Genomic DNA, 20,680 nt, shown 5'->3' with positions numbered 1-20,680 from the left:
GTTACGCCATTGCTCTCATTTAGTAAAGTTCAGATTTTATTTGGGCCAAGTTTAGTTTTGGTTTTTGAAAATAAATCTGGTGGTTGAACCCACATGATCTTAATTTTTTAGGATGAATGATGAAAATCCATACAAGAGGTTGATGTGGTAGAAAAAAGTTCAATATAACGAGTTTCTTCACCAGATAGTTTTTTTTTTTTTTTACGTTAAGATGTTGTTCATGCTTCTGTTACTTGTGTGATTTATCCAAGCAGCACACATACACAGAGTAGGATGTATGGCTCTTCTGTCCTTGACGTTCATCCACTTTCGTGCTATTGTATAGACACTATAATATATATTCAGTCTTTTTTTTTTTTACATTTATAGAACTTATTAGACACATGCGGAGAAATCTTGCTGATAATTGTCCCTGATAAAGGTATTGAACTTTTTACTTAAATCCCTGAACCAATCACTTTTTCACATGCCACTTGTAGTAGATGCTTTTCTTTCCTCATAAAATCTGATATAAAGTAATTGATCCAAACTTAATTACAGTTTAAAATCTTGTTTGTGAGTCAGAAAAGTTGAAATTAGCAGTGAGACTCTCAAGTACTTATTTGTTACCATTTAATGAAGACAATCACAGAAATTTAATTTTATGGATATTTTTACAGCACAGAACAAACAACAAATCCAACATATCTATCATATTATTATATCTAATATAATAAGTGCAGAGAAATAATTAATTCTCACACACTATTTGATTTTACACAAAATGTTGATCACATCATAATCAGAATTTAGCTTTAACTTTTTTAGCAAATGGTTCTGAAATCAAAGCTCAAATTTAAGTCGAAGCGTTTAATATGGTTATAAAACCGTACTGGCAGAATGTGACTTCCTGTCTTGTTCCTCTATATTCATGGTACAATACAAGTGCATGGGTTCATGGGGTGGGCAGCCCGTGTTGGCAAGGAAATCAGCCACCAACCACACAGCACAAACAGCCCTTTTTCCCTCTGCAGCAGCAACAGGAGCAGTCATTAAGGCATCCTATGACTTTCCAGTCCAAACTGGGAATTATTTTTTTGTCAATGACGATTACTCTAATTTGGCCACAAGCCTCTCTGCTGTTTTTTGTGAAAGGGTTTCCTCATTCACCACTATTCATGTGAGGAAACTACTATTTCTGGCGCTTGCCTCAGTTGTATAAAGACACGTTATTGCCCCGTCTGAGCCATATACACAAACACAATTCATCAACAGGTGTGGGAAGAATTTTTTTTTCTTCTCTGCAGCGGGATGTTACTTTTTGGAGAGTGTGGGGTAAGTGTGAGAGAACAAAAGTTGCTGGCAAGGGGGCATTCAGCCTGCAGAAGGATTTCCTCACTCAGCACTGCCGAGGAAAGAAGAGAGGGAAGCCTTGATACAGCTGGCCGTGCAGAAGCATTTATAAAGCAGAATTAATTGCACCGCTTTGCAATTTAATAACTCATGAGTTTTGATGAACGGTCACATAAAGATTAAGTCAGTTATAAGAGTAGTATCAGTTTAAGTTAACCCTGATATTTAAGCTTCATCTTAACAACCTGGTTTTATGTGATAATAAAGATATTAATGTTATTTTGTTGAAAGCATCACTTGGTCCATTATCGGCTGCTTCTCAAAGGCAACAAAAACTTGTCTTTACAATGAATGGTGGCCATAAAAGCGTAAAACGTTAAAGCACTATATATACACTGAAGACCATTCATGTGAAATCTTAATACACCTTGAGGAAAGGTTAAAGCTGTAGTTTTGGCTTGCTAAGGTGTGACTTGAATTGAGGAGGAAGATAATGGGGAAGGCAGATGAAGCCATATTAGTGGTATGTTGATTTGTAATGGTGGGATGCTTGGCCTTGCTATCAGCAATATTTTATATATATATATGTTTTTTTTTTCCCAACATCAGGCTTCAATCCCCTTGAAGGATGTTTTATGTAAAATATGCTTTTTGTACCCTAGAAAGACATTTAATCAAGATTAACCTTGGTATTTTAGTAGCCAGTGGTCTAGCTTTGTGAGGTTTCATAATGGAAGACAATTAAGCACTACTTTCAGTGCGGAGGATCTGCTCTTGTGGAATTTTTATTTATTTATTTATAACAAGATGTATTTTTGCAGGTTTTTAAAGATGGTGTAGAAAGAAGATTTCTGTCTTTTTCATCATGACGCCTGTTGAATAGCTTGACCCATAACCTGCACGTTGACTTTTCTGTTGTCATAAATCTTGCTTTAAACCAGAAAAATGATTTATTATTGGCCAAATTAGTCAAATAGTTTAATTAGTGAAATGTTATCAACTTTAATATCATAATCTTGTCAGAATGAATCCTCACTTTAATGAATAGGATTTTATTGATGCCAAAGGCTAGTGGTGGTTAGTAATTATTTGTTCATTTAGGTTGGCTGTATTTTGATTGTCTACATTTCCCTGTATACCAAGCGTTAAATTATTAGCTTTTTCAATTTCAGCATTTGAGAAAAAGCATGTAGAGTAAGCATCCTAACTTGATCCAACAAAATGATCTGTTTTTGTCCAGAATACTTCACCTTTCTTGAAATACTTTAATCAGTACTTGTAGCAGCCATTAGCCTGCTGGAAATGTGGCAGCAGGGGAGCACTGCTCTTGTGAATGTTCATTCATGGTTTTCAGAGCATGGCAAACTCGAGTATCCCCACATTGACCGCTAAGAAAGTGCAGAGAAAATAGTTTTCCTGGGTGGTCCGACTCATTAATACACTCCGCGCTTGTTGATTTACGGCTCACAGTTCAACTGCTGCCAATTAACGTGAAAACATGCGAGAAAAAAAAAAAAAAAGGACGAAGGAGGAGGAGGCCACTGAGTTTCCTCCAGAGGCACAAAACTGAGTCAGGATGAACCTGCCCTCAACATCAAGGTAGGACACCAAAACCATTAAAAACTTAGAGCTTCAGGCTTTAGCAAGCAGCAGTCAGCCTAGCATCAAGCCCTTCGAGGCCAATATATTGCTTATGCTGTATCTTATGTTCTGATGAGGCCAGGTTTACATGCTTTAAGATTATTTTACTGAAGATTTTGTGTTAGTGATGTGATATTTTTGTTTTTCTGTTGCATAACTTTTTATTTTCCCAGTAACTATTTGAGAAGAAAATAAGAGATGAAGTAAAAAACCACAAGGCTAAGATGCTTAATTGGCTCCTTAAAGAGAATGAGGCTGCTTAAAGCCTGATAAAAAATTATCCTGAGCACTTACGTTTTTTTTAGTTTTTTTTAAACCATATCCTTAAGCTTTGTTCCATATTTCCTTTTGGCTTCATTTTAGACTGAATGTTGGCCCACGTGTGGTGAGACTGTACTGTGTCTTCATAAATATACAGTAGGCTTTTTATTTGTATATTGTTTTTATTACTATGTCTTACAAAGAGGGTTCACGGAGGTCATGGGAATAAATATGTAAATAAAAAAGGCTGCAGGTGGCCTGTTAATTGCATTAGTCACACTACACTGAATTCAGGAGCTTGATAAAGTAATGCATCTAGACTTATGTGAGTTAAGTTGGAAACTCATGTCATCATCTTTTCTGTGCTGTATTTAAAGGTTGTCATGAAGTCTTTTGTGTTAACATATCATCAGAAATGAAAGATGTGCAGCCATTTGAGTTCCCATTTTTGCACCTTTTGACTCCAAGGACGGGACTGAATCCATTGAAATTACTCAAAGTTTTTAATTAGTTAACACTTTTGAGACAGTCAGGGTTAACTGATTGCTTTCAAACTGGTTAAAAAGACATTTGCCTTATATGATTTTTTTTTTTTACAGTAATACAACAAATGTGTTTCATTTTTGTGACTAAAAAGCAGAAATTGAATATAGCCTGACACCATGCATAATGTAAATTAAATTGTACTTTTACTCTGCTTAATATGATAGGTTGTAAAGAGGAGAGAGGGTGAGCAGCTGTCATGTCTAAAATGTGGACAGAGGTCAGTAAAGTTCATTACAAGTTGTTGCATTACTCCTCATAGCTCTACTGCTCTGTTCACCACATTAGATAATCCCATTTGTTTTGTTAGAGTTTTATCTTTTAGCAGGAAGCCCACTGTTTTATATTTTGTCTCTGAGTGTTTGTAAAGGGATTATTTTCTTTTTTGTCTGCATTCATCCCACCTAAAATCAGCAGCTGCCAGTTGAGGTCATGCACTCTTGCACGGTACCCTGTAACCTTGTCAAAAGCAATCACGGCGGTAACACAGCGGATATAGTTTTCCTCTCATCTTAAGACATAATCTCTTTAATTGGTGTCAGAGTTGGGGTCCTTATGGTGAAAGTCCTGAAAATACCCACAGAGACAGACACGCTCACTTGTTGACACTTAAAAAAACACACACACAAATGAAACAGGGCCTCGTCAATGTGGTGCTGAAACTTGTTAATCTAAAGTGGGAGGGGGGGTGTTACCGCAGGCCCTCTAGCCACTCCAGTCTGACAGGATCCTTCGACTTAAGTCAGTCCCATCTGACCCCTCGGACTATTCAACCCTTTCTCTTTACACCTGCTCTGTCTCAGCAACGCGCACCAAGTTGGGATGACAGGGGAGATTTGTTTTTCATCTCACAGTGCTTACACCTTTAGGAAGAAATCTATCTCATCTCTTGTTCATTTGGTCCAAATTAGTGTTGGGTGACATGCAGGGCTGCAGCTACCATTTATATTCACTATCAGCTCATCTACTGATTATTTCCTTGATTGACTATTTAATTATTTAATCTATAAAAAAAAAAAAAGTCAGACAGTAGTGAGAAATGCCCATTGTCATTTCCCACAGCTCAAGGTGACTGCTTCAGATTGCTTGTTTTGTCTGCCCAGCGGTCTACAACCCAGAGTTATTCAACTTCACTGATGTAAAGCTGTGAAAAGCTACAAAACTTCCCATTAGACTAACAAGAGCAAGATGATATTCAGCATTTAAAAAAGTAAACAATTAAATCTTCATCAACCTTGTTGCAAATTAAATTTCCATTGACAAATGGATCACCTAGTGCTCTAGTGATGTGACAATATATACACTGTGAGATAATGGTGATTTTGTACTAGTTTAGTAATCCCTTTTAATATCTCTGCTGTCATAAAGCTACTGTGAGTGATGTTGCAAATCAATGAGCAAGGCTGTGTTATGGTAATATTGGATTAACATCAGGGTTTGTCAGGATGGAGTAGCCAAAAACATTCACATCCACTGATTTTTACCTGTAAGTGTTTATTATCTATTCCTAGCTAAAAAAAAATATGCAACAGTCCTGCAGTAGCTCCCACCTTAATGATGGTTATTATATTAGGTTTTGTTGGTTTTAGAGAGGTGTTGATTGAACATCACAGGCATTTTTTGGGGAGGGCTGCATGTTTAGCGGTGGGAAAACACCAATACAATTCATCAGCACCACAAACTACAGCCCCAATGACCACAGTTGAATCAACTCGTTTACAACATTTTCTCATTTATAGCCTTCAAGAAGGCAGGATGTACTTCCTGGTTACACTGTAAATCCGTAGAACATGTGACACGTTTAAAACTTAAACACCGGTGTGTAAGACCTAAACACCAGGTGTTTATCGATGGACAGAAGTGTTCTCTTCTTCAACACTGGTGTTTTTTTTTATGTTTCAGCCAAGACTTTTCTATTTTTTAACACCTTGAGAACGCCTCAAACCAACAAGTGTTCTGATTATAAACACGTGTTATTGCACTGGTGAAAGTGAATGGGGACTGGCGTTTAGATTTCAACTTGATACGATGCACAATAACTAGGCTACATATCTGTATTTTTCTCCTGGTTCAATGTATAGCTCAACTTTGATGGTAAATCAATGGCAGAATTTTTTTTTTTTTGGCATTTTAGGGGTATTGAGGGGTGCTGAGTCCAAATCTGACAGAATAAAAAAACATGGCCTCAAAAATGAGAAATAAAATGTGTCTATGGTGATTAGCTATGTGAAATTTTGACCCAGTTTACCCTATTTATTTCTGCTAGCCTAAATGAATATCATTTGAGTAAGTGAGACAGGTTATGCAGCCTGACAGACACAGCGCAGGTCACGGGTCAAACTCATTCAGTAAAGTAGCTCGCCTGACAGACGTGACGCAGGGCACGTTTACGCGCGGTGACGTGAGCAGTCTGCCGTTGAGCCGTCAAAACGAAGAGGAGGAGCGGGGAGAAGAGGACGTCGAGTTGCTGGACAGCAGTTTGACGTTTGTTTGGAGACAGCTACTTCTCCTGAGGTTTGTTCACTAATTTTACAACTAAATTTACATGTCGTACTGTTTACTTTTCGCTTATTTTCTTCCATATCGTCTTTAATATGAACCCTAATGGCCGGCAACCGTAAGCTAACCAACGGCTAACTGCTAGTTAAGTGAGGGATAACCTGCTCATTCATTAGGCTACTAGGTTATTGTAATGCTGTTTATGGGTGAAATGAATAATTTAAGACAAATTGTGATTAAAAAGCGATCTTTTTGATATATAAATTGTCTCTGAAAGAAAAACTGCATGTAGCAGTTATAAACAGCTGTTGCTATGCGTCCATAGTAACGGCTGAGTGGCCCCTGGCAACAGTCTGTTATGCATAGCAACGGCCTGTTAAATAGAAATAACAGACCTTACAAAGTTTGTAGAATAGCTATTAAACTATCTTTATGTAAGTTGTCTTTTATGCTTGTAGATTAAATAGTAAAACACTATTTTTGCTTTACAGACAGACGCACTGCAGGCATGGATGGACTGCAGGTCGCACGTACAGTCACGTGAGCAGAAGGAAGAGGAGCGGGGTGAAGAGGAAGACCTCTGTGTTGCTGGACAGCAGGCTGACGTGTGTTTGGAGGCAGCTACTTCCCCTGAGGTTTGTTCACTAATTTTACAACCAAACTTACAGGTCGTACTGTTTCCTGTTTGCTGCCGTCATGGCAAATATGACTGATGTTGAACTGAAGTGACTGAGGGTTTTTTCATTTTCACCCAGGCAAACACCGTCCTGGATGCCACACTTGTCCTGGGGGTGTCCTACATGAGCCATCTCAACTATCCGAAGGTGTAGCCCACCTACTCCCAGCTTCCTCCAGCACCACATGATTGGGGACCCGCTCACTGGCCCGAAATCAGCCAAATACAGGTCATTATTTTCATACACAGCAACAGTTTACTGTTATACAAAATCCCACTGATGTATAGTATTATTACAATCTCTTTTTCATTTTTCTCCATTTCAGATTCTTTTCAAAGATTATGGCCTGAACGAGGACTTCTCAGATGACCTGTTCACTTGTTTTTTGTTCCTGTGTTTTGATCTTCTATGTACATGTAATGTATGAATGTGTTCTTCATATAGGCTAATATTATATTTTTATGTGTGTATATTATTTTATAAAATGTAACATAGAATAATAATAGTTAAAATAAAGACGTTTAAAGTACAATATTCTGTATTATTCCATTATTCCAGTGTTTCCCTATAGGTTTACAGCTTTTAAAGGGGGGTGGCAGCAGAGGAGGAAAAGGAGGACAAAGGAATCATGGTGTTCATATGTTTCCTTTCAGTCAATTTTTACAGTATAATCAATAGATCAATACAATATAATATAATTTTATAATATAAATAAAGTGTTTAAAACCTAAACACATTTTCCTGAATAAACATGTAAAAGTGTTTAAAAAGTGTTACCGTGAATAAACATGTTCTCGTGTTTATTATCTAAACACCGTGACGCGTTTGAAAAGTGTTACGGATAAGTGTTTAATAATGTGTTCAGATCTTAAACATTTGGTTTTACTGTGTAGCATTCATTTTACTACATTCGTTTTAGCTGGAGTGTATTTGTTGTCAACCTCGTGACATTAAATTTACACTGACAGAAGTTTCTTTTCTTCATTTTTATCAAGGCCCTATATCGTTGTCACGTGGACAGAATGTGAACATCATCAGAACAGCAGTGAATGGCTGGTCAGTGTCCTTTAATCCACAAGTGCATAAATAATGTAGATGCTGTGAGATTCAATAACGTGACCCAGGATCATAAATGACTTGGATGTTGGGCCTGCAGAAAAGTCACTTGTGAGGGTGACGTTAGCCGACCTTGCATCCAGACCTCCTGTTCTTCTCACCTCTCCAGCAGCCTGATGCTTTATCGATGGCTGCGATGAATTAAATCACAGGATAGATGTCCATAGGCAGGTTGACGGTAAACCTTGAAGGCGAGAGAAATCAAATAAAATGTGACATCAATTCAAGAAAAAGTGCTGCCTGTCAGGGACTTTTAATTTTTTTTTATTTTTTATCAGTAACAAAATCTGGCGTGGTGCAACATTCTCACATGGCAATTAAACTAATTGGTCTTCAGCTTGGTGTTGTGCAATTTTTCTGTTTTCCACATGTAGCCACTCACTGGAATACTCCTCACCTTTCCACGGCAGAGCAGTGGGGAGAAAGAGGGGAAAGCCAGATGAATGTGGAAAACACACATTAATAAAACAGGAAATTGGAGGCTAAAAAGTGCAAATAATCACTGGATGTGAATGTGTCCATTGAAGCACTCTTTTGGGTGCTAGCCCGATGCTCCCCGCTAATGGTCTGTTTCACTGAAGTAGCACCAGGAATGCTAACCTTCTCAATGCTTCGCAACTCGGGGCAAGCATGGCAGCGCTCCCATTTGTGTATGTGTGTGTGTGCATCTGTGTGTGCTTACTGTCATTATCCTTTCTCGAGGAAAAGGGAAAAGAAAAACTCATTCTAGCATACTCTCCCATCCTGTAATGAACGGGGTCTACATATTTATGTTTTTGCCAGTGAACACTTGAAACACAAGAGGGGTTAAAGTAAAGAGTGGGGAGGTCTTTTGGACCATTTTCAATATTTCCCCCCTCTGTGCCCCATAGGGCAAGTGAGGGGTTGCTTCTTTACAATAATCAGGTGACCAGAGGAAAATAGTGTGGCCTTAACAAGCCCAAATTAAAAAAGAACATCATTTTCATTATGCAGTCAAACACAATTACAAGCAAATGTTTTCTCTGTGGAGCTGCCCCTGCTTTCAGGGTCTTTGTCCCTCGCTCCTTAGTGTGTGCAGAGAAAGGCCCCGGTGGTCAATGGGCAGCTGAGTGGCGTGTTCAGCGGAGGCCCACATCCTTAGCCCCCAGCGCAGAATGCGTTTTGTTAGAAGAGCAGCCATACATTCTGAGCAGATTTGTTGAATTAGAGAGCGCAGCAGGAGACGGGGAAGCGGGGGGTAAGTGATGGGGAGGACTTGTTGCTAGGTGACTGACATACAACTGCGGCATGCCAGTTTTCAGAGCTTGGCACTCCTTGTCTGCTTTTCCTTTTTGTTTTGTTTTCTTCGTTATCACTCCCCTTCACCTCCCCTCCCCTCCCCTCCTTGCTCCACCCTCCCATCAATTCACTTGTCTAGCTCTCCTTGTAGCTGAAGTGTGGATAATAAAACGAAGAGAAAACAGATAAAAACAGGGTGAATCGTGGAGGATTCTACAGTATACCTCTAGCACCTACTTAGAACCTAGTCATCAGCTTTTCAACTGTGTCGATACTTAAAAACCTTACTGGTGCTGAGTGTTGTGGGAAAGGAAAATGCTTTTATGGGGAAAGTAAAGGTAGATTCCCTCTTTCTAATGCTCTAGTTAGTATAGAATCTGACATGGAGCATTAGCCTCATGGAGACACTTTGCGCTATCAGCAGAAAAGAAAAAGTCATCTCTTGGGGAGGACAAACAGAAATTCTCTGAGCCTACCTCCCTGCAGGCATCGCAGCTTAGCACATTTTCTGTTTGAAACACTCATATTCTGCAATACACTCTGAGATCTGTGTAACGAGCGATCGCCTCCCTCCTTACACCAAAGCAGATCATTTGATATTTAGAGCTAGCATGGGGATTATTTACATTTTTCTGACAGAATCATTGAATTTTCCTGAGCAAACACTTCCTCGGTCTCCTCTCCTCATTCACTAAGTGTCTTGTCTATCTCCTGACTGCCTGACTTAGCAGTCTCTCCACTTACCTTGTCAGACCCGTCCCCGCCTGTCAAGCATCTCAGACCCGATGAGACGACCGGGTGCCGACATAAGTTAAAAATTATGTTAAAATGTGAGGACAAGTGATTAAGTCCAAGACCATTTTGTTGAACTCTATTTTCTGGTTTAATTTACGTATTTATGTATACTGTCTGTGTGAGATAATAGACGGCAGACTTTACATTCAGTCCCATTCACGATGGACATGAGGCTTAATGTATTTTTATTGTCATTTATGGATGTGTGGGCAGCACTTCTGTCTCGGAGAGTATGAATACATAAAGAGAAAATCACTGCAGCTGCTGGTGCTGCCGATTGTGGAGAGGCATTGCCTGCACACTTTGTCTCTGCATTCGTTTGAAAATGTATTACACTTTAAGAATTAGACTTTTCTTTCCTGTCATCTTTGAACAGCACACATTTCCCGTCGGTTTCGCGTTTATTTGAAGCTCTGGCTGAAGGTCAAAACCAAATACACCCAAATGAAAAAGCCATTGTTGATCTGTTTCTCCACCTCGTGCCTCCCTATTCCTTTTCACCCAGAAAGCATCTTTCTTTCTTTGTGGTGCGGGGGGCTTATGAGAATATCAGGGCACACCTGTGCCCTGAGGAAAATTCCCCTGCTCTCTCTAAAGCTGTATTATTCAGCACAAGGCCATGACAGTCAGTGTTTCTAAAAGCATTTGGAAGATTGTAAATGGTGATGCTAAAAACTGTCACGATCCCACCAATGCACAAATAGAAGAAAGATACCAAATACAATAGGCATGCTTTATACATGAAGGCAGAGAAAATCCCTAGAACAAGATATAGGCTTTCCCAGTTGAAAGTAAAGTAACCCTGGGGGAGAGTCTAGCTTGTGTTTTTCCGGAGAAGCTCATATGTTGGTTTTGATATTATAGTGTCCGTCAATAAACCATTCATTTATTTAGACTTTTAGTGACCATTGGTTTTTGGCTCATTCTTTAATCAACCTGTTGATGATGTTGCTGCTTTCATTGCATCATGATGAGGTTTTTCAGTCTGACTTGTTATATTCCCTAAGAAAAAAAGAAAAACGAATAATAATATCATGTTAAGTAATTGCAGCCACAGACATTCACTAGATTCAATTAGATCCAATGCATTATGATTCTGAACCTTAATGTGTTTTCTTTTTTATTGGTTGTTTAATATGGATATGTAATTAGACCAACATTAAAATGAGTCAGAATTAACAGTATTATGTGAAATACGTTATGAACCAAATATTGACTCACTTTTACTTTATAGACATCATCCAGAAATGAACAAAACAAATGTGATATTTTATGTTACAATTCTTAAACAATTATTTTTTTATTTGATCCTTGACTTTTGATTTATTTTATTTATTAATTGACAACAGGTAACATTTTTCCTTTGACCCGTGTGTGTTTTTAAATCAATTGCCTTAATGCTGTATTAATTGCGTGCTGCTTTTTTGTATCTGGCTCTGGTCCATTTGTGTGTGTGTCGACCCGTGTGTGAACAGGTGCGAGTGTGTGTCTGGCACAGAAAGAGCAGTTATTGATCAGCTCGGCTCTACGGTCTACATGGACCTGCTCGTGTTGTTGTGCTGATTGGATTAGCAGCTTCATCTTTTTGGCTCTGCTCCATGTGACTCCCCAAGCTAAGATGTTACTGTCTCAGGTTTTAGTGGCTCAGCTTCCCCTGCTGTTGTCAGTGCTGATGTGCTGCAGTGTGCCAAAATATTTGGCAGGACTTAAATGGAAGTGGATACCGATGAGGCCACAAACAAACTTGTATCACATTGTTGAACCATCTCATGAAGGCAGCATTAAGTTTCTGATACTTGTATCTCCCCTGAATGAATCCAATCTTCCTAGCTTTTTCCTCTGTGCATTTTTTTTTATTGAACTGAACTTGAAAATGAAATGTTAATTAAACCAAACTCTGCTCAGGCTGATTTCAGAATCTGAATTATCGTTGCTATATCACCATCACCACAGCTGGCCTCTGAACAGGCTCACAGCCAGGATTTTATCGATCATATCCGCTTCTTTGCCGTGATGGTTATTTTTTGTCTCGTTGGAAAATCCACTGCTGACTTTGGTGTCTTGCATCTTGCTCATTTACATTGACCCGAATTCCCAGCTTGTCTGTTAAGTAGCGTGATTTAATCTTCCCTGGCAGGAGCACCCGGAGCACCCCTCTGCTTACCCTCCAAACATGCATTTTTAATCAGTATATTAAGATGTCACATAACAGTCTGAGCTCATCAGCAGTGCCGCTGGCCATAGCAGATATGGATTCAGCTGTTGAAAGTAGTATTAGGCCCTGGCTGCTGGCTATTAGAGAGTAATCACTGAATGCTGATGTGTAAGATGTATTTTCACCGAGAACCATACCGAGGGTGACGAATCGAAAGCAAATAAAATCTATAGTTGTGCCTTTTTGAAAAAGAAATTGCAGGATGTTATATTCAGTGTGTGGCACAGAAGAGCATGGACCAGTGAGGAAATCATTTGACTCATCTTCTCAAGGTCTCTGAAGTCTCCACAGGGCCTTGTCCTTGTAGCGCAAGACTGCTGATGCCATGCGATGCACTGAGAGGGCTGCGCACGGTTAAATATCTGAGTATGTGTGAGTGGCAAAAGCGAGATGACTCTCAGCCTGTCAGTTGTGTTTGGAGTCGCGGCATCAAGCGGGGACCTGCTCAGTGGTGCTAGATAACTCAAGCAATGACATGAATACATACACATACTTTTTTCTCTCTGGACTCTATCGCCCTCACTCACCCCTGTCTGTGTATCACACACAAACACATACACACACACGCACACACACCCCTGTCAGCTATCTCCTGTCAGAGGCATCAGCCTGTAGGTACAGTGGTGAGCTCTGTGCACCACACAGTGATCAGGCAGCTTGCCAGCTCTGTCTTCTCCCGTCTCTACCTAGACGACGCTCTTCATCTTAATGAGCTCTGTCAGAATGGCATTTGACATAAGCCATCAATAAAGCACAGCTGACAGACATTAGGGGTCCAGAAATCCAGGATATCCCTGGCCTCTGCCCCTCGCAGTGGAAACAACTCCCGAGTCTGAGTTGGTGCTCGGTTTTCAAGCAGAAGGCAGAATATTATGTATGTTCAGGTTCGTGTAACACCAGCACGGACATCATCGCTAACTCTCTTGTTTTACTTTCTGCCATTTGAAAATAAGATCCGTAGTTTTTGTTTTGTTTTGTTTTGTTTTGTTTTGTATATCAAGCTCAATGGTTTCATACCTTTTCTTTATTTTAAATTGCATCTAATGGATGAAAAAAATACATACGCTGCTTGATTTAAAAACAACAATCTTAGCCAATGAAATCATTTCAATTTTCAATAGACACTGAGTGTAATTGTGCTGCATTGTACGCGAAGGCTCTTCTGGCGGCGAGCCTCGACGCTAATATAAACCCCAGATTGAGGAAACAATTCCATTTTTATGGAAACTAATCAACTTGAAAGAGTCTTTTTGATCCTTATAGTATAGGAGAGTGTAATGCAGTGATGAATGTACCATTTACTATAAAGTAATTCTGAGCTCAGGGTGAAGTCACTGCACTATGAGGGGATGGTATGAATCATTCCCCGGAGCTAATGGACACAATCCAAGCTTCTTTTTTTCTCTCTATCTCTCTCTCTCTCTCTCTCTCTCTCTCACTCTCTCTTTCGCTCTCTCTGTCAAATTGCCTGGAGATGTATGGGGCAGCTATTAGGGGGATATGCACAGCAAAAATAAATACATGAAATGAATCCAGCGTGCCTTACATGTATCAGAAAGACGTGTTTGCAGCTCTGTTTTTTTTTAATCCAAGCTCCTGTTCTCCTCACATGCCGTATATTAAAGCAAACATCCTAAAGAGACTGACGTGGAAAAGGTCACTGTCGAAAAAGCTGCGATAGTGCAGACAAAAGAGCAAAGTCTGTTGCTAGAAGAGACATTTATTGACATCTGTGTATGTGTGTGTGTAGGTTGTAAGGGGGTATAGGGGGTTGGGTTGGTGGGGGTGGGGAGGGGGTGTCTACTACAACGGGTAGAGGCTCTTAGACAATGTGAAGTGGAGGTGAGGCCCAGGCGGCATGGCTGCGGCGTTGTGACCTGTGCCCTGACTCACGCATCATGTAGCTCCCCGGCGCCAGAGGAGCTCCTGACTGTGATGAGTTTTGACTCCTGTCACCTTTGGGTGTCGTCAAGATCCTCTGACATGGACAGAATTTTTTTTTGTTGTTGTGTGTCTGTGTGTATTTTCTTTTCTTTTTTTCTTTTTTTTTTTTCCAGAGAGGGATCCTTCCTGTTGCCTAAATGCTCCACGGGTGCCCACATCCCCCCCTCCACCACCACCAGCACCTCCACCAGTGAGGAGCAGAGAGAGGAGGCATCGAGGAGACTTCCCAGACCCTCAGAAAACACAAAACAAGAGGTTTGCTCCTGTCACACACACACACACAAACTGAATATTTCCAAATACCCTCACAGAGGAGCTGTTCTTGAGAAACCTCAGCTCATGCAGCCTGGCGATAATGCCGTTACAAACTTTCCCTGAACTTTGAGATGATACAGTGAAAAACTTTACACTGGCTTTACAATAGAAAAGAAAAATCTGTGTACTGTAAACAGTCTGTTCGTGAATAAAATATAAAAAGGGAGAAAGAGAACGTGCGTGGGTGGGTGGGTGGCAGCAGAGGACAGTCTAAAGACCAAGCATTCAGTCAACCCACCTGTTTTGACAGTTTGTTTGCTGCTGCGTCAATACTTTCACCGAAAAGTTGCTTTTTTTTTATGTGAATTTGTGTAATATCTGGTGTGTACTCGGGGTTTGATGAGCAGGGCCATTGTGTTGGACATTAGAAAATGTTTGATGTTGAATCGATTTTGGACACTTTTACCTTCATTCACCAATGCACTCAGCAGCCGTAGTTCAATACGAGTGAAAACAAGGAGGCGATTGAAAGGAAAAGCACACCACTGGACGCCAATTTCATGTATGGTTTGTATGTGGAAAATCACTTACTGCTGTGTTCAATTTCAATTTCAGGCCTTCTCTATACAACTGCACAAACAGAGGATTTACTGCTCATAATTACAAGGCTGGCATTTTAGCCCTAACAGAATCACTTTGTTGTGCAAGTGCTATAGGTGAAGCGTGCATTTGTTCATTTGCAATTTCTGCTCCCCATCGCCTCCGCCTCGCACACTCACACAAACACAGGTAATATACAGCAGGCCGCGTGCAACGTGCACTCACCTTAGCTTCATTTAGCCCTTTGTCAGGCCAGAAATTGGCTTCATTCAACAATGGAATGGATGTAATAATTGCATGCACTCTATAACATGTTCTCTCACTTACATCTGCAAACCAGCGGGGGAAGATGACTCTAGGAAACCTTGGAAATAGTATCTCACCTTTATGCTGCGGAACAATAGCCACAGATGCAGTGAAGTTGCGGATGGTTGATAAAGCCCAGCGCAAATATGTATGAGCACCGCACAGATTTACACAACGGAGAATGTCTTTGACCACGGTGTAATGGCATCCCTGCTTTTGTTCAGCCTCACTTTGTGCATAATTTCACAGTTCTGTTGGAAAAAATGACTCTTTTCATCATGACGGCATTGAGAACGTACACTCATGTAATGTACACACAGTGTATAAATGTTCGCTGCTGTCAGTCAGTTTTTGAAATTATGGAACTACATAATCAGTGCATCATGTTGGTGTGAATTGGCTTAGTGGATGTAATGTCTAATATCACGTGCTGTGATTATAGTAACAGCAGTCTGGCTGTGCTGTGTATATGCCCTGTGAAACAAAAGCTTCAGGGGGGGGAGGTGTATGTGTGTCAGGGCAGGGCCGGCCATGAGTGTGTGGTGTGTGTGCCCCCACGCTGACTGCTGCAGTGTATTGGCTCTCCACTATCCGTGTCAGCAGGGCTGTGTGACTGAAAGGCACTGGATTACGTACAGTCGGGGGCCAATGGGTCAGTGGATAAGAAGTCTTCTCTGTTACCACAAATCCACAGATTAAATGCAGCGTCGAGAGCTATTGCTGCCCCGAGGGCAAATGGGTCTGAAAACACAACTCTGAGAGAGCTTTGGCTTAACCCTTCTGTCGCTGCCGAGCCAGGAGGCAACATATGAGCGAAGTGACTTCACTTTAAGTCCAACTGCATGAGCCTGGCCTTTAAATACATCCGGGTCATCCAGAGGTTACGGGTAGTGTTAGTGACATGATATCTTAATTGGAAAGTTAATCCTGCACTGGGACGGCTAACTCTAAGTTAAAACGGTCTGTCGCACAGGGAGAAGTCAACACAACACTGAAGGCGGGCGGGCCAGCTCGTGAATGCACACAGCGATGCCTGCGTCCTCCATCTTTGCCGAGCAGAAGTGCCTGCCCGCCCCAGGCAAATAACAGCATACATTTACACTGTGTGGCAGTGTTTTACATCACCGCCTGCCTCCTCTAGATGCTGTTTAAGTGCTTCGAACAGGCTCGATGCCTACACAGACAGATCTGAGGACGTGTGGTAACAGAGCCATGTTAACACTAAGGTGATATTATGCGTTTCAGATTCGGATTCAGCTCGCTGTGGCATTTGGTACGAGCAAACTCTGGTGTGCCTGTATGCATGTTTGCATATATTTCAGTGGGCTTATGAATATGAAGAGCAGCAGCGATGTGGGGGAGGGCAGATGGAGAGAGAGAGAGAGAAAGGTACTGTAGGTCTGTGTGGGATAGTGGCAGGATGGCTGTTGGTGACAGGCCCTTGTAGTGTCTCGTCTGCTCCAGTGATCCTAGGGAATCTGGGTCATTTCCAGCCTGTTCACATGTAACTGTTCCCCACTCCTTCCCTCCCTCTGCCCATGGGCGAGCTACGACCCAGCTACATGCTAATGATGACACACAATAAATGTACGTATTGTGCCTTACCGGAAATCAGGAGGAAGCTGAGTGGGGGGTCTGGAGCACGGTGCACCCGGCCACCACACCTCTCCTCTGCACCACCCCTCTCTCTCCCTTGTTGCCCTCTCTGCTGCTGTTTCTGCCACTCACCTGCAGCAACTAACATGTGTCAAGCTTTTTTTACTTTGGAAATAATGCTCTCAGTTTCATAACCTCCTGGTTATTGCCTGTGAAGTTCTGCAGACCCTTCAATATTCGTCATAGTATTACAAATATTGTCAATAACCCAGATAAATAATGATAAATGGGGAACAAAAATGATTTTAAAGCAAATTAATATTTTTGACTTCACATTTCACGTTATCCTGATAGCAGATGGACGATTGCAGTTCTTCAGAACACTCTTGTGGTTAGTATCTAGCTTTTTATTAAATCAGGACCCACTACCCTGTTGTCTGAAAACAGAAAAACCTTATAGACTTTTCAACACAAAAACCCTGCAACTGTTATTTTCTATATTTTTTTTCTGAATGTTAATATTTGTTACAGCTCTGTCTCTTGAGTGTTTTTGTTTATCTTCAGGTCACATTTGAGGTAAATGCTCGGTTAGATTATACTGTCAAGTGTCCCCGTTACTTTGTCTACATTGCTATGCACTCGTTTTCAATCTGGTTTGCAGTGATTTCAGTGTGTATACAACTTTATATAAACATGTATTGTGTATTATTCTATTGAAATAGTGTAATAAAAAGCATCCACATCCACAGGTTAGGTTAGATATAGAAAAAAAAAACACACCATCAACATCTGTGTAGCCTGACACAAGACTGGCTGCTGGGATGGCAGTGGGATCCATGAAACAAATGGACAAAAGAATAATAAAAAAAAAACACAGTTGTGTTTGAATGAGCAGCTCTGTGTTGTGTTGTGCTGTGCTGAATGTGCGGAGATATTGGTGTCAGGAGGCCTACTATCTCCTGACACAGTGACATAGGCCTGGACTCATTCAGATACAGTAGAGCTCATACCACCTCGCCTGAGTCTATTTAACATCTCATATAATGCGTATCATTTAAATGGAAGGTAAATTGAAATGAGGAACCGCGAGGAATGCGAGCCAGCACCCGGTGGAGCGCGTACAGCGGCCAAGGCCAAACAATCCTCCAACCTTTCTTCTTCTTTTTATTATTTTTTTTTTTTTTACATTCCTAAATAGCGCTTTGCTTATTTTTGTCGATAGTCGTCGTGAAAGAAAGCCCCATGCTTTTATTACCTGCTGGATGGAGACGGAGTGATAACGTCAGAATAGCTGTGTCACTGTTTGACTTGCAGCCGGTACTGTTACTGTGTCATTTTATTTAATGCAATATTGAATTAAATATTCCTAAATGCACTGTGACTCAACAAGCACCACTCTGTTTATAACAGACAGATTCAGAGTTTTCAATTAGGATCTGCAGCCAATGAGGAAGCAGGCCTGCGGTTTTTTGTTTTTTTTTCCACCAAGATCTAGGCTACAGATTCACTGCTCATAAAGTGACACAAAAATACTAATTCACTATCTCGCAAAGCTGATTTAAAAAAAAAAAAAAGAAAAAATCTCAGATCCGCCCTTTTTACTGGATACGCGCTAAACTTTAATTGGTTCCTCCTTGGTTCATTCCCTCACCCATAAGTTTGGTGCACATCGGCGCAGAGGGCCTACTTTTTTCCGCGTAATAACATAACATAACAAACACACGGCTGAAAACGTGGGCTGCACTCTTTGGTTTGGGATAAGTGAACAATAAGGGGCTATTTGTGTGGTTTTTAGTCGAGCCTGATAACACGGTGAATATAACCACCTGTTTATTAGCGCAGTAACACTAAAGCGGTTGACAAAGAGGGGAAAAAAAACGTGAGCAGACTAGGTTTTCTTTTTCCTCCGTTATAAATCTTTAAACGGTACCTATAAGGTAGACGTGTTGCTTACAGAGCATAGTCTACAATTGTTATTTCCAGCCCTCCGTTTAAGAGATCCCAAACTCGCCTATATTTTATTGATGCGCGCTTCCTAGAAAAAAGGCATTGCAGTGCTTGTAAATTTAGGTTGGGACGTGCAGCCTGCAGGGATGAAATATTTACAGACAGCTAAATATTTCAGACCAGCACCTTGTCAGTCTCCCTCGCAATTTACTTCCACTGCTGCATCAGATGGAGGTCTTATTCTTTATTTACCAATATTTACCGGTTGCTATAATAACATGGGTGAATGAACTGCGACCCTGATAGACAGAAGCGTCTGTCCACGCTTTCTTCCTCCACCGTGGCCACTCTATCTGCTACAAATGGGCACCTTTCATACCCATTTCTTTGTCAAAGAAGGCCAAGCCATAATGAATAAAAACGTGCATCATTAACATCTTTTTTTTTTTAGAAATTATTATTCAGATTTTTTTTGTTTTCTTTTTAATCTGTATATAGTCTTCCAGAAAAACCAGCAAAGAGAATGAGCAGCTTCCTGCGCAGAAGGCATTTCATAACCCCGCATCAAGAGTCTATAATTCATGCAAAAAGAGCCCGAAGGGGATTAAGCTCCAGTGTGCGGGGCGTGCGTGCGTGCGCGTGCATGAGAAAGAGAGAGACAGACAGAGAGGGAGAGAGAGAGAGAGTGTGTGTGTGTGTGTGTGAGGGGGTGTATCTGTGAAAATAATATCAGGCTTTTCCGTCAGAATGAACTTTACTACTGTATCCAGCCATGAAATAATCTGACCCGACACTTCAAACCATCTGCGCTATCTATCCGCCCTCTTATTTACTAAATCAGCCTGTGCACAAAACGGAGTGTGCCTGATACTAAAGCCGAGTAGCCTGGCAGGACCATGATAATCCTATATACACACAAATACAAACGTTTCTCCCCTGCCATGTTTTACAGCCATCACAGCTTGGAAGCAGCCTCCCTGCGCTGATGCTGTCGGTACTGATACAACCATATTGTAAATATAAGCTACTGTAAGTCTGCAGGGCTCACCACGCACGCACACACATTAACACCCCACACACACACACACACACAAATAAAAATATACAACAGCAGTCAATTAGCCTCGTGTTTTAAAAATAAATAAATAAAAGAGCATGAATCATCACAACGTGGGTTCAAATTTAATTTAATTTGATTAAGAAAGAAAGATTGTGATGCTTAAAATGCAGAGACCTTTAACTCTCCTGAAGGTTACGAAACTGTCTTGAAATAGAAGCCACATCGACCCTTTTTAATAAAAATAGGCTAAATAAATAATAATAAAATCAACACTTTATCATTTATGAAATTGTCTGGATATTAAATGCATGTGAATGTAATATGCAAAATTAAGGCATATTCAGATGTAAAACCGCTTTTTTATTTTAATTTTTTTTTAAACTATATGAATATTAAGGCCTATTGGCACTGTGGTGGATTGTAGATACACCACCAAGCTAAGCACAGTGTAAACATTGTCTGAAATATGCACAACACTGCCTAATATCATCTCGTGGTGTCGGGGCAGCCAGTCAGCGGGGATGTGTCTTTTTGCCTGTTTGAATGGCTCTAAAGGGAGGCGAGGCAGGGCACAGCCGAGCCGAGCCGAGCCGAGCTGAGCCGAGCTGAGCGTGTTTGTGTTTGCCTGCTTTT

This window comes from Trachurus japonicus, chromosome 22 (genome assembly GCF_045865225.1).
Source record: "Trachurus japonicus isolate A0001 chromosome 22, Traja_1.0".
Taxonomy (NCBI): Eukaryota; Metazoa; Chordata; class Actinopteri; order Carangiformes; family Carangidae; genus Trachurus; species Trachurus japonicus.
The sequence above is the reverse complement of the archived record's forward strand: the minus strand, read 5'-3'. Positions refer to the sequence as shown.